We start from the raw sequence: 12,974 nt of genomic DNA, 5'->3' as shown, positions 1-12,974 counted from the left end.
CGTGATTGTCCCCAATTACAAGTAGAAGAAGTGGAACAGAGGGAGAAACAGAAAATTCTTCCTCAAAAAGGAAGACGCTCTGGTCAGAGCAGTGCTACAGGGGCTACTCGTTCGGGTATGAAAGATACTGCTAGCCTATCAGAAGTTAGGGCTCCTACTCGTACTTATGCCATTCGAGCGAGAGAAGAAGCAACAGCTCCAGATGTAATTGCTGGTACTTTCTATCTTTATGATGTTCCTGTGTATGCTTTAATAGACCCTGGGTCTACTCATTCATATATTTGCACTATGTTAGCATCTGAAAAGAACTTATTTGTTGAGCCTACTGATTATGATGTACAAGTTACAAATCCGTCAGGTCAAAGTGTGGTAGTTAATTTAATATGTCATAACTATCCACTGAAAGTTAAGGGCTGTGATTTCCCCGCTGATTTGATGCTGCTACCCTTTCGTGAATTTGATATTATCTTGGGCATGGACTGGTTAATGAAACATGACGCGGTAGTGAATTGTCGAGAAAAACGAATTAGCTTGAAATGTCAAACAGGAGATATTGTTTTGGTTGAGTCTGGGAATTTGGATGACATGGTTAGAATGATTTCCTTTATGTCTGCTCAAAAATTGTTGCGTAAAGGAAATGAGGCTTATTTAGCCTATATTCTTGATACTCGAAGTTCTAAATCAAAGTTAGAGCAACTATCTGTTGTAAATGAATTCATGGATGTATTTCTTGAAGAATTACCAGGTTTACCACCCGATAGAGAAGTTGAGTTCGTGATAGATGTGCTTCCAGGAACAGCTCCCATATCAGTGACACCGTATAGAATGGCTCCAGCAGAATTAAGAGAGTTAAAAGCGCAGTTGCAAGAACTGTTAGACAAAGGGTTTATCAGACCGAGTATGTCACCATGGGGTGCACCTGTCTTATTTGTGAAAAAGAAGGATGGTTCATTGAGGCTGTGCATAGATTACAGGTAGCTGAATAAGGTAACAATTAAAAATAAATATCCTTTGCCTCGTATTGATGATTTATTCGATCAGCTTAAGGATGCTGCAGTGTTTTCAAAAATAGATATCAGATCTGGGTATTATCAGTTAAAGGTAAAGGAATGTGATGTACCGAAAACAGCTTTTAGAACTCAGTATGGTCATTATGAGTTCTTAGTTATGCCATTCGGTTTGACAAATGCTCCTGCTGCTTTTATGGATTTAATGAATCGAATTTTCCAGTCTTACCTGGATAGATTTGTGGTTGTGTTTATTGACGATATACTGATCTATTCAAAGACAGAATCCGAGCATGCTCAGCACTTGAGAATTGTACTACAGATATTAAAGGAAAAACAGTTATATGCAAAATTTAGTAAATGTGAATTTTGGCTTCATGAAGTGGGATTCTTGGGTCACATTGTGTCAGTTGATGGTATACGGGTAGATCCGAGTAAGGTGTCAGCGGTGATTAATTGGAAAACTCCAAAGAATGTTACGGAAGTGCGAAGTTTCCTTGGATTAGCTGGTTACTATCGTCGATTTGTGAAATATTTTTCACTGATTGCTTCACCGATAACTAAATTATTACAGAAGAATGTTGAGTTTGTATGGTCTGATGAGTGCCATCAAAGTTTTGATCAATTAAAGAAAATGTTGACAGAGGCTCCGGTGTTAACTCAGCCTGAATCAGGTGTGCCATATGTAGTATATAGTGATGCGTCTCTGAATGGTCTAGGTTGTGTATTGATGCAGTCAGGAAAAGTTGTAGCATATGCTTCTCGACAGTTGAAACCACATGAGAGGAACTACCCTACACATGATCTTGAATTAGCTGCCATAGTATTTGCTTTAAAATTTGAAGACACTACCTATATGGAGAGAAATGTTATGTGTATACAGACCATAAAAGTTTGAAATATTTAATGTCGCAGAAAGAGCTGAATTTGAGACAGAGGCGATGGTTAGAGCTGTTGAAAGATTACGATCTTATCATTGATTATCATCCGGGTAAGGCAAATGTAGTGGCAGATGCACTTAGTCGGAAATCATCTTTATTTGCTCTTCGGGCGTTAAATGCTCATTTGTCTGTTAATGAAAATGGTTCTATATTAGTTGAATTAAAGACAAAACCAGTATTCTTTCAACGAATTCGGGAATTGCAAGATGAAGATCCGAAGTTGGTGTTGAAACGACAAATGGTTCGGGATAATTTGAACTTAGATTACTCTATTGATAATAGTGGTATGTTATACCATCGTAATAGAATTTGTGTCCCGAATAATCTAGAATTGAAGAAAGATATCTTATCAGAGGCTCATAGTAGTATGTACTCGATTCATCCGGGTAGTACGAAGATGTATTGTGATTTGAAAAAAATGTATTGGTGGCCTGGTATGAAACGGGAAATTTGTGAATTTGTGGCAAAATGTTTAATCTGTCAACAGGTAAAAGCTGAACATCAAGTGCCTACAGGTTTGTTACAACCCGTAATGATTCCAGAATGGAAATGGGAACATGTGACGATGGATTTTGTATCTGGATTGCCAGTGACTCCGAAGAAAAAAGATTCGATTTGGGTGATAGTAGACAGATTAACTAAATCGGCGCATTTTATTCTGGTCAGAACAGATTTTTCACTTGATAAGTTAGCGGAATTATATGTGTCAGAAATTGTGAGATTACATGGGGTGCCGACATCAATTATTTCTGATCGAGATCCGAAGTTTACTTCGAGATTTTAGAATAAACTACAGGAAGCTTTAGGTACTAAGTTAAAATTTAGTACAGCTTTTCACCCTGAGACAGATGGACAATCAGAGCGAGTGATTCAGATTTTGGAAGATATGTTAAGGTGCTGTATACTTGAGTTCAGTGGCAGCTGGGAAAGGTACTTACCTTTAGCTGAATTTGCTTATAATAACAGTTATCAAGCTAGTATCAAAATGGCACCGTTTGAAGCTCTGTATGGAAGGAAGTGCAGAACCCCGTTGTATTGGTCAGAATTAAGTGAATCGAAATTAGTCGGAGTAGATTTAATTCGGGAAACTGAAGAGAAAGTTCAGATTATTCGGGAAAGTTTGAAAGCTGCTTCCGATCGTCAAAAGTCGTATGCAGATTTGAAAAGAAGAGATATAGAGTTCAATGTGGGTGATCGTGTGTTCTTGAAAGTTTCTCCGTGGAAGAAAGTTTTACGGTTTGGTAGAAAAGGAAAGCTTAGTCCACGATTTATCGAACCATACGAAATCATTGAGAGGATCGGTCCGGTAGCTTATAGATTGGCCTTGCCTCCAGAACTTGAGAAGATCCATAATGTATTTCATGTATCTATGTTGAGACGGTATAGATCAGACCCTTCACATGTGATTCCTCATACTGAGATAGAGCTACAATCAGATATGACTTATTCGGAGGAACCAGTGAAAATATTAGCTCGGGAAGTTAAAGAACTACGGAATAAACGAGTACCGTTAGTCAAAGTGTTATGGCATCGACATGGATTGGAGGAGGCAACCTGGGAAACAGAGGATGCAATGAGATCATAATATCCAAATCTGTTTTCAGGTAACAAATTTCGAGGACGAAATTTTTAAAGGGGGAGAGTTGTAACGGCCTAATTTTCAGTGGTGTCGGAAATGGTGATTTGAGATCACTAAATTCGACAAATAAGATTGAACAAGATAGTAATTTAATATTTATGAGTCAAGTAAGAATTTAGAAGAATTTGTGAAATGGTGAAATTAGTGAATTAAAAGAATTTATTAGGTCAAACGGGTCAAAAATGAGGTATTGAGACCTCAAAGTTGAAAATCGAGCTATAAATATTTTTATAAATATTTATGGAGTGTCATTGAGTTAGTAAAGTTTCGTTAGAAAATTTTAACGTTTGGATGGCTAATTAATTAAAAAGGACTAAATTGAAAATAGCGCAAAATTTGTTAAATTGTGAGTAAATAGCTTAAGTATTTAAAAATATGGATTTAAAGAGCAATTAGACCCAAAGGTTAATGGCTGGACGGTTTGGGTATGAAATAAGCAAGAAAACAATGTGAACAAGGGGCAAAATTGGTAATAGCATAAAAGTTAATAGTTAAATAATGATGTAATTGAAAAATCTAGACATTTCTTCATATTTTCTCAGCCAAAACGCCATATAAGGTCTGGAGAAAGCTGGTTTTTCATATTTTTACATCATGTGAGTTTAATTCTTACTTTTCTTGATAATTTTTATGTTTTTATGACTTTTACAATTAGGTCCACTTGTAGAATTCATTAGTTTTTGATTTTATGGGTGAAATTGGAAGTTACCCTGTATGGATAAGGGAATTTTATGATGAATTATTATGAAATTTAAGTTCTAATTTCATATTAAGGTGGTTTTATTAAGTGATTTTGATAGGAAATGATATTTAGGACCTAATTGTGAAAAAGTTGTGAATTGAAGGTTTCTGTTGAAATTAAGAATATAAAAGGTTTTGAAATAGTTTATAATGATAAAATAAAGTGTTAATTGAGAAAAATTAGTTCAATTGATGGGTGAATTGAGCAGGGACTAAATTGTGAAAACTGTAAATTTTGGGGTAAAAGTGTAATTTTGAAATTTGAACAGCATAAATTGTGAAGTGAAATAGAATTGAAATGGATGCTAATGAAGGAATGATTTTATAATTATAGATCAAGAAAACGAACTGAATCGTGGAAAGGAGAAAATTCAAGAATAGTCCCTGAATTTCTACAACTTTTGCAAATTAGTCCAGGTAAGTTCATATGGCAAAGTTCAATGTTTTGTTATGAAAATCTTATGATTGTTAAAGTATTTTATTGTTGATGAATACTATCAATTTGCATTAACTAATAAATAATGTGTAACTAAAAGTACAAATTAGTAGGAACAATGGATTTGAGTGCTTCTATTCTGTGACCCTGATGAATTGACGAAAAATATGTGATAAGTGCGCCCGTTTAAGACCATAGCTGGGCTATGGCATCGGTGCAATGTGATAATGTGACTCCGTATAAGACCATGCTGGGCTATGGCATCGGTATAATGTGATAATGTGATTCCGTATAAGACCATGTCTGGGATATGGCTTCGGTATGATATGTGAACCGTGTAAGACCATGGCAAGGCTATGGCTTCGGTGTGTGATGCGTAACAATGTGAAAGTCCATAGTTTACTATGGCAATGTGATAATGAAGCACTCAATTCCCTTATTGTTCCCTAATTTGACAATGGAGTAAATGAGAAATGGGCCTAAGGGAGTTAAATTGTGAGTAGCCATATGGAAATTATTCCAATGAGTTATTAATGAAATTGTGATTTGGAGGATGAAATAGTTAAACTAATAGATATATGATTGTGTACGATATTTGATATGATTTGTGTTTTTATGCCTATGAGCTTACTAAGCTTCAATAAGCTTACTTGTGTGTGTTTAATATTTTTATGTAGATTGACTTGAAGTGAAGTGGGTAGATCGAATCAACACAACAGGGCACACTATTCAGATCAATTCCGGTAGTTTTTGTTTTATGTTTAAAGATTTATATGGCATGTATAGAGTTTGAATGAATTGAAGTAAAGATGTTATAAACTAGTTAACAATATTTGTACTAAAACAGTTTTTGGTAAGTAGCAGTAGTTTGACTTTGAAAAATCACTAAAAATAGTAGAAATGAAATTAAATAATGAATAAGTTATGGAATCGAATCTTGATGAGTCTATTTTCATATGGAAGAAGCAAAATAGGTATATGAGCTATATTTTATGAGATGTTTAAATTTTTGTGAAATAGGGCCAGAGCGATTTCTGGATCCCCTATTATGACTTTGGAAATTCACCATAAATTTTACAAAGATAATTAGAAGTCATACTTTATATGTACAGATTCCTTATTGAGTCTAGTTTTATTAGAAATAAACTGCATAGTTATTGAAGCTCTGTACAGTGAGATATCTGATTCGTAATACACAAAGGTCAGAGTAGTCAAACCCTGAAACAGGAGATATTTTAACTAATAAACTGTACTAATTGGCTTGACCAAAAATTCTAGAAAAAAATTGGTAAGTAGATATATGAGTATAAAATCGGGGAAAATTTACGGATTTGGATTTCGAGTTTTATAACTCTAGATATGAATTATTTAGAAACTATGACGCAGTTGGACAGCTTGTCTGAAAAGTATGATATAAATTATCTAAATTTGGTTAAGTGCTCAAATAAGTTTAGTAGTGCCTTGTGCTCGACTCCGGCAACGGTCTCGGGTAAGGGGCGTTACACTTGGTATGATGGTGCATAATGTGGTGCTTGTGTGAAATGTTTGATTTGGTACCCTAAGTGTAGTATTTTTTGTCTATGTACACTTTTAATTTTTTCGAATAGATTAATTAATAAAATAAATCGTGGATTACACTAATATACTTTTTATAATGTCTTGATCTGGTTTTTTCATGCAAAGTAAAATAGAATCAAATATTAGCTCATTGGTTTTGTAATGTTTAACTAATACTAAACGGTAATTCGTGGTTGGATCATAATATAGAAAGATAACTTATATTAGTAAGTAGACCTAAACATTCCCTTAGTCTAGTCGAAAATGAGCGAACTAATTGAAAGGCTAGCATATCGTCTATCAAGTCTAATTGGAAAGATACCTTGTGTCGGGCATTGGAACAGATCAGATGTAGAAGATAGAGAGAGATACGATTGATTGGACTAACAGTACATCAGATTGGACATAAGAAGAATAGATCTTGATTTCGTTTATGGATTTATTCACTTGTGACATTCAAAGTGTGACATACCTTAATCCTGAGTAAATGGATTATGTATGCGTGGCTCGTATACTTTGATGTACATAAAAGAATTAGTTCAAATAGATACGGAATTGAAAGCTAATATGTTGGGTATACGACTTCTGCAGCATGTAGTACCATTCAAAATAGTGGAATTCAAAGCCCAATACATGGGTAAATGATATTCTCTCAATGGCATTACATGATAGATGAAAAGTAAACATGACCATGGTTAGTTCGCCTTTGTGATGAATGACTTGATTTATCCCAAAGATTTAATGACTACCTTGAGATAAAATATGATAATAATAGGAGAGCGTATTTATCCCAAAGAGATTAATGATATCCTATGAAGGTAACACACTTATGACAAGGTCATTGGATAGGCACTAATCAAGTTACTTTTGCAATCATATGTCATTAAGGAGAGATCAGTCACGAGACAATAGTGTAATGACTTAATGATTAAATGAGTTTATAATTAATGGGCAAAAAGTTTGAACTTAATTATAAATCATTTGAGCCCTAATCAATTATCTAATTGGTCTCTCCTTTAGCTCGTTGAAACCGTAAATGAATTGCATGTTGAATCAAATGAATAGAAATAGATAGAAATGGTAAACCTGGAGAAATGAGAAACATTTAGAAATGAATGTGGTTTTATCACTTACTGGAAATGACCTAGAAAATTAATTTATGCTTTTTCAAATTATTATATAATTAATCAAATAATTGTAGTTTGAAAACGAGATTAAATTAATTGATCATAGTGAATCCGTTGAATGTAGAAACATTAAACATCTATTTTTATAGATTCTTTTACGGTAAAGTCGTCATAATTTCAACAGAATTAAAATCGGGTTAAGAAAATTATTTAATTAGAAAATTAATTAATTTACATTAATTTATGATGTTTATTTTGGAAAATAGAAAAATATGTATTGGGTTGAATTGAATTATAAAGTATGAGTTAAAAGTCCAAGAAGTACTTATAATTGAACCCAATACAAGAAAGGTCCAAATGACCCTCATACTAATAAATGAAACGGTAAACCCTAGTATATTTAACTAGGGTTGTGTGCCCTCTCAATCCTAGTTAGACTAGGATTTTATTTTTCTATTGAAATAGACTTCTATTAATTGAACAAGGGTTTCACTTCTTCTTCTTATAAATAGATGGCAGCGATAGGGCTAAAAACACAACTTTGTTATTCTGCTAAAAAATAGTGATGATTTATCTTCTAAGTATAAATTTTATTTTTTAGAATAATAATTTTATCTGTTTTTATTAAAGAGAGATTTGATTTCCCATTGAAAATAAACTGAATAGTTTCTAGTTCTGTGTTTGATTCGAGTTCATTCGAGCCCACACTTGAAACAATTTGTGATACGAGAATAATGTAGCAGGTGGTTCGATGCTGGGAACAACAATGATCTGTCTAAGCGAAAACACATGTGTGATTTAGGTAAAGGGTTTATTGTTATAAATATCATAAACTGACTCAAATTTAAAAAAATTAATTTTTTTATTGTACAAGAAAACCGTTTTTGAATCAGATATTTTCCAACAATTAGTATTAGAGCAATGTTGTGTTATGTTTATAGTATAAACCGATATCGAAGTTTTTTTATCTTCTTCATGTGCTATTAATTTTGATAAGATGTGGTATTCTTGTAATTATATTAGGGGAATGTATACAAATAAATGTTTGTTATTATTTTATTATTGTGTATGATAAAGTAATTTTGTCAATACTGTGATTCATAGAAAATTAAATGTAATTATTAGTAATTTTTGGAAATGTATAATTAGATCGTGGACTATCATATCCACATAGTTTTTTTAATTTTATTATCTTAGAATAAATTATGTGAGCTGGAAATGGATATAGGATCTTTGTAAACCTACATTTTTTGGTGGAACCTAATGAACCGAGACACATCCAGGTTGATTAAGATGACGCAGCCAAACCGTAAAAACATCAACGATTGTTCAGTAGCAGGAGGGTGTTGATGGTTCAATGATGATGGTCATCGATGGTGGCCAATAATGGTGGATGGTGGTGGTCAGCGGTGGTTAGCGGCAGAGATTTGTTTGAAAATTGGGTTCGAAAAACGTAGTGAAAAATAGGTTTAAGGGAAAAACCAAAGTTTTAAAAGATTTCCAAAAACAAGAGCTTGGTTGTGTTATCTAAAATAATAAATCTTAATCAAAATCGTACCTTTATGATTTGTCTAGGATGAATGCTTCATTCGAGTAGTCTTCTTCGCTATCCTCAAGCTCACATCTGCCGAGTATGGACTCGCTTTTAATTAGTATTGGGGTAATTTCATAATTTCTCTAAATTTTTAAGGTCATTTTGTAAATAACAAGAATATCTCTAGAAATTTTCTAAAATAATTTCTTCAAAGAATTTTCTTTCTACAACTTTTCTTGAATTCAAGTGTAGGAGAATAATGACTCGTGCTCTCTTTATATAAAGAGAGTTTACAGAGAGTTCAAAATTGGATTAGAATTAATCACATTAATATTAAATTAATAAATTATTATCTAGATAAATATTAAATTAAATTTCATATTAAATTCATTAAATAATATTACCTTTAGAAAAGTTAATTTGAAATCAAGTTACTCAGTCGAGTCCCACTAAGAGTTTAATTTTTCCATTGCTCTACCACCGAAAAATCACCATCACCAACCATCCGTCAGTTGTTGGATCGCCGACCATCCAATCACCGACCATTGAAAAATCACCATTCAGTCTCTGGTTTTGGTTCTTAGCTTCAATTTTTTATTTCGGGTCTAATTTTCAAATTCAATTACTCATCGAGCCAATTGTCTGACTTGAAAATTAATTTAAAAAATATCATATTTATTTTAATTAATTTGATTAATTTAATTTTACTTGATTAAAATTAATTTTCCCAAAAATCATTTAGATTTTTCAAATTAATTTTTCAAGAAAATTCTTTAATCAAATTCCCTAATTGAACAATTCTCATGATCGCTTAATTTAATTCCACATCGAATAAGTTGATTCAATTAAATTATTTCTAAAGTCGTAGAATTTTCTTATGATTCAAGTGCAGTCCAGTCGAGCTTTTGTTGAGCTAGCGGAGGGACCAATCGGACATATACAATTAGGCTTAAGTAAATTACAATTATGTCCAGAAGCATCATTTCGATAATTCGCAATTACTTAATCATGGAGTCAGCCCATAAGACGTACCATGATTGAAAATTCCTTATTGTATTCTCTTTACGAAAGCAATTAATCCAGCTGCTTTGTCAAGTGACCTTGTCATGTGTGTGTTATCCTCATATGATATCCTTGATTCCTTTGAGTTAAATCCATTCACTCAATATAATCCTATTTTATCTCATTGTCACAATTGTGTCTTCTTAATGATTAATATGATCACTGTCAACTAATGACTGTGATAAATTGCTCGTTCGAGAATAAGCAACCCGTGACCACATTCCATATTTATCAATCCACACACTGCCAATGAGAGGATATCGTTAACTCTTTAATCGAGAAATTTATCCTATTGTGTCATGCCCCAAAATTTCTATCTTTATTTCTATGAAATCTTGACACAAAAATTTGTCTGCTTCAGTGGTTTAGTGTTCTGGGGGTGTCTGAGAGGTCTTGGGTTCAAGCCTTACTTGTGGTAAATTTTGGTATTTTTCTAACTTAAGCCTTATACTTGCTCAATGGGCTTATATTAAATTATTTGTAAAACCATATTAGAATAAGCCTGCTAGTTTGAGTGGTTAGGGTGTTGGTGTGTTAGAGGTCCTATGTTCGAATCCCTAGGAGTTTATTTTTGCTCGTTTCTTTGAGAGAGTTTGGGTGGGATTGAGACTCTGAGTTTGTGGATGTTTTGGGAATTGAGAAGAATCTGATGTCCCAAAAATCTCTCCCTACTGTTTCTCTGTTCATGGTTCTCGTACGTACTGGTAGGTGGTAGTGGTATTTCCGCTTGAGTGGGAATTTCTTCTTTTGGATTGTTAGAACGATTTTCTCTTTTATGATTAGTAATAAAAGTTGTATTTTTGGAGCAGCTAATCGAGAAGGTTTTGACTCTCCTTTCACGGAAACGTAACCGCAATCATTTGGGATAGTGGGGTAAGTGTTGAGCACCTATTAGGTCCTTGTCGATTTCTTTGTTTGGAAATTGTGGAGCGTAGAATTTATTTTGAGGAGTTTCTTTGTCGTTTTTAAGTGTTGTACGTCTCGAGAGTGGTTTTCCGTAGCATCGTCACTAGGTGTGTACCTGAAACACAGAAAAATAGGATTCGACGAAAGCCAAAAGCTCCTCTGTCGATGCCACACGGCCGTGTGTGAAGACATGACCGTGTGATCGATGAAGGCCAGGTCGTGTGATGGCCGAGGTATGGCCGTGTGGGCCATATGGGCTATGCCAAATTGGGCGTGTAGGCCACACGGGCGTGTGATATTTGGGCCAGGCCATGTGATCCACACGAGCAAGGCCAATCTGAGGTGTAGGCCACACGGGCATGTGGGTCCATTATACTAAAATTTTCTGTAAGGTCGCACAGGTCGTCCTAATCGACTGTGGGCCTACCGTGGGATGGGTAAAGGCTTAGTAAACCCTAAAACTATTTGTTATGTTATGTTAGACTGAGGAACTGTTATAAGCATACTTATATTTTTTATCTGTTATCGATTTACGAAAGCATGATTTGTTTGTTAATTCTGTAAGCTTGTATTGTTACTGTGATTGGGGTGGAATGATATATATATTGGAGGAAATGTTCTGAAAGGCAGATTATGCCTAATATCTGGGAGCACAGTTGCATTATATCTGATATGTACCGCATCGGTACTGCGTGGTGTGTAGGGCTGGGTGGGTGTTTTAAACCCCACATGGTGTGTAGGGATGATCAGAGATAGTGTGTAGAGGATGGGGGTAGGATTCTATTATCTGATTTGTATATCTGTAACTGCATCTGTATCTAAAATGGGCTCAAGCCCGAATCTGTATCTGTATCTAACATGGGCTTAGGCCCAATTGTGAATCTGTCTGATTTGTGATATTTTGTATGTGTACATGCTTAACTCTGCTGGGTTACATACTGAGTTTATGTAAACTCACCCCTTCTCTGTTTGTCTGTACAGGTAACCCTTAGTTTTAGGTGGATTGGTGTAGTGGAGGACTCAACGGTGACCACTCGCCAAAATTGTTTTATTTGTTTTAGTTTTTATTTAAGTTTGGCGTTAAGATTTGAGAGTTTGTATTTTCTGGGACCCTTTGGACTGTTTTAAACTGTTTGGCTTGGTTTTTGGTTTTATTTACTTATAACTATAACGATTTTCTAAACACAACGATATTGTTTTTAAGCTTCCGCCACAAATACGTTTTATCTCTAAACGATTTAAAGAAAGTGAGCTGTGAAATTAACAGTAACAATAAAGGCTAATAACTGAAAAGGTTTATCTTAATGACAATGGTTTTTCAACCCATTTCATGTGACACTTCCGGATTCGGCCATAATGTTTAGGCTGGGTTTAGGGTGTTACATATTGTTTCTAGTAAAACTATGTCATACACAAGTCATGTACCCAACATACCAGCTATCGGATCGATCATCTTTAGAACATAAGCCTTCATTTATATCAAAGCACATGAGTTACATATTAGAGCATGGTCAGAGACTAACTTAGGATTTAGGTAAGTCACACCATAAAAGTCACAAGTGAATTAGTTCACAAGTGGATTCAGAATTAGTTCAACTTAGGTCCAGTCTAATGTATCATCCTTCTGATGAATACATCTATGTCTCTACCCATGGAGTCAATTGCTCTGATAGCCAAGACTAGTCATCTCCCTAATTAGAATTGTAGACGACATAATAATTCTTCTGAGTATTTTAATCAAATGCTCACTTTGATTCTTTTACGAAATTACAGACTTGATTATGTCATCTACTGAAGTAAGTTATCTTTCTCTCAATGTAAATGTTCTTACAATGCCACTTATCATCGGTTTGAACTTAGACAATTAACGAGCTAACATTTGTTTGTCACAATTTTGCTATGTATGCAAAACATGAAAGATAGAAACATAAAAGATATAATAGTGAAATGTGAAATTAATTTTATTTATTTATTCATCGTTCAAATACATAGAAAATAATTACTTGTTTAATAAAATATAGGCA

The sequence above is a fragment of the Gossypium hirsutum genome, chromosome A05, assembly GCF_007990345.1.
Source record: "Gossypium hirsutum isolate 1008001.06 chromosome A05, Gossypium_hirsutum_v2.1, whole genome shotgun sequence".
NCBI classification, from domain to species: Eukaryota; Viridiplantae; Streptophyta; class Magnoliopsida; order Malvales; family Malvaceae; genus Gossypium; species Gossypium hirsutum.
Note: the sequence above shows the minus strand (reverse complement) of the source record.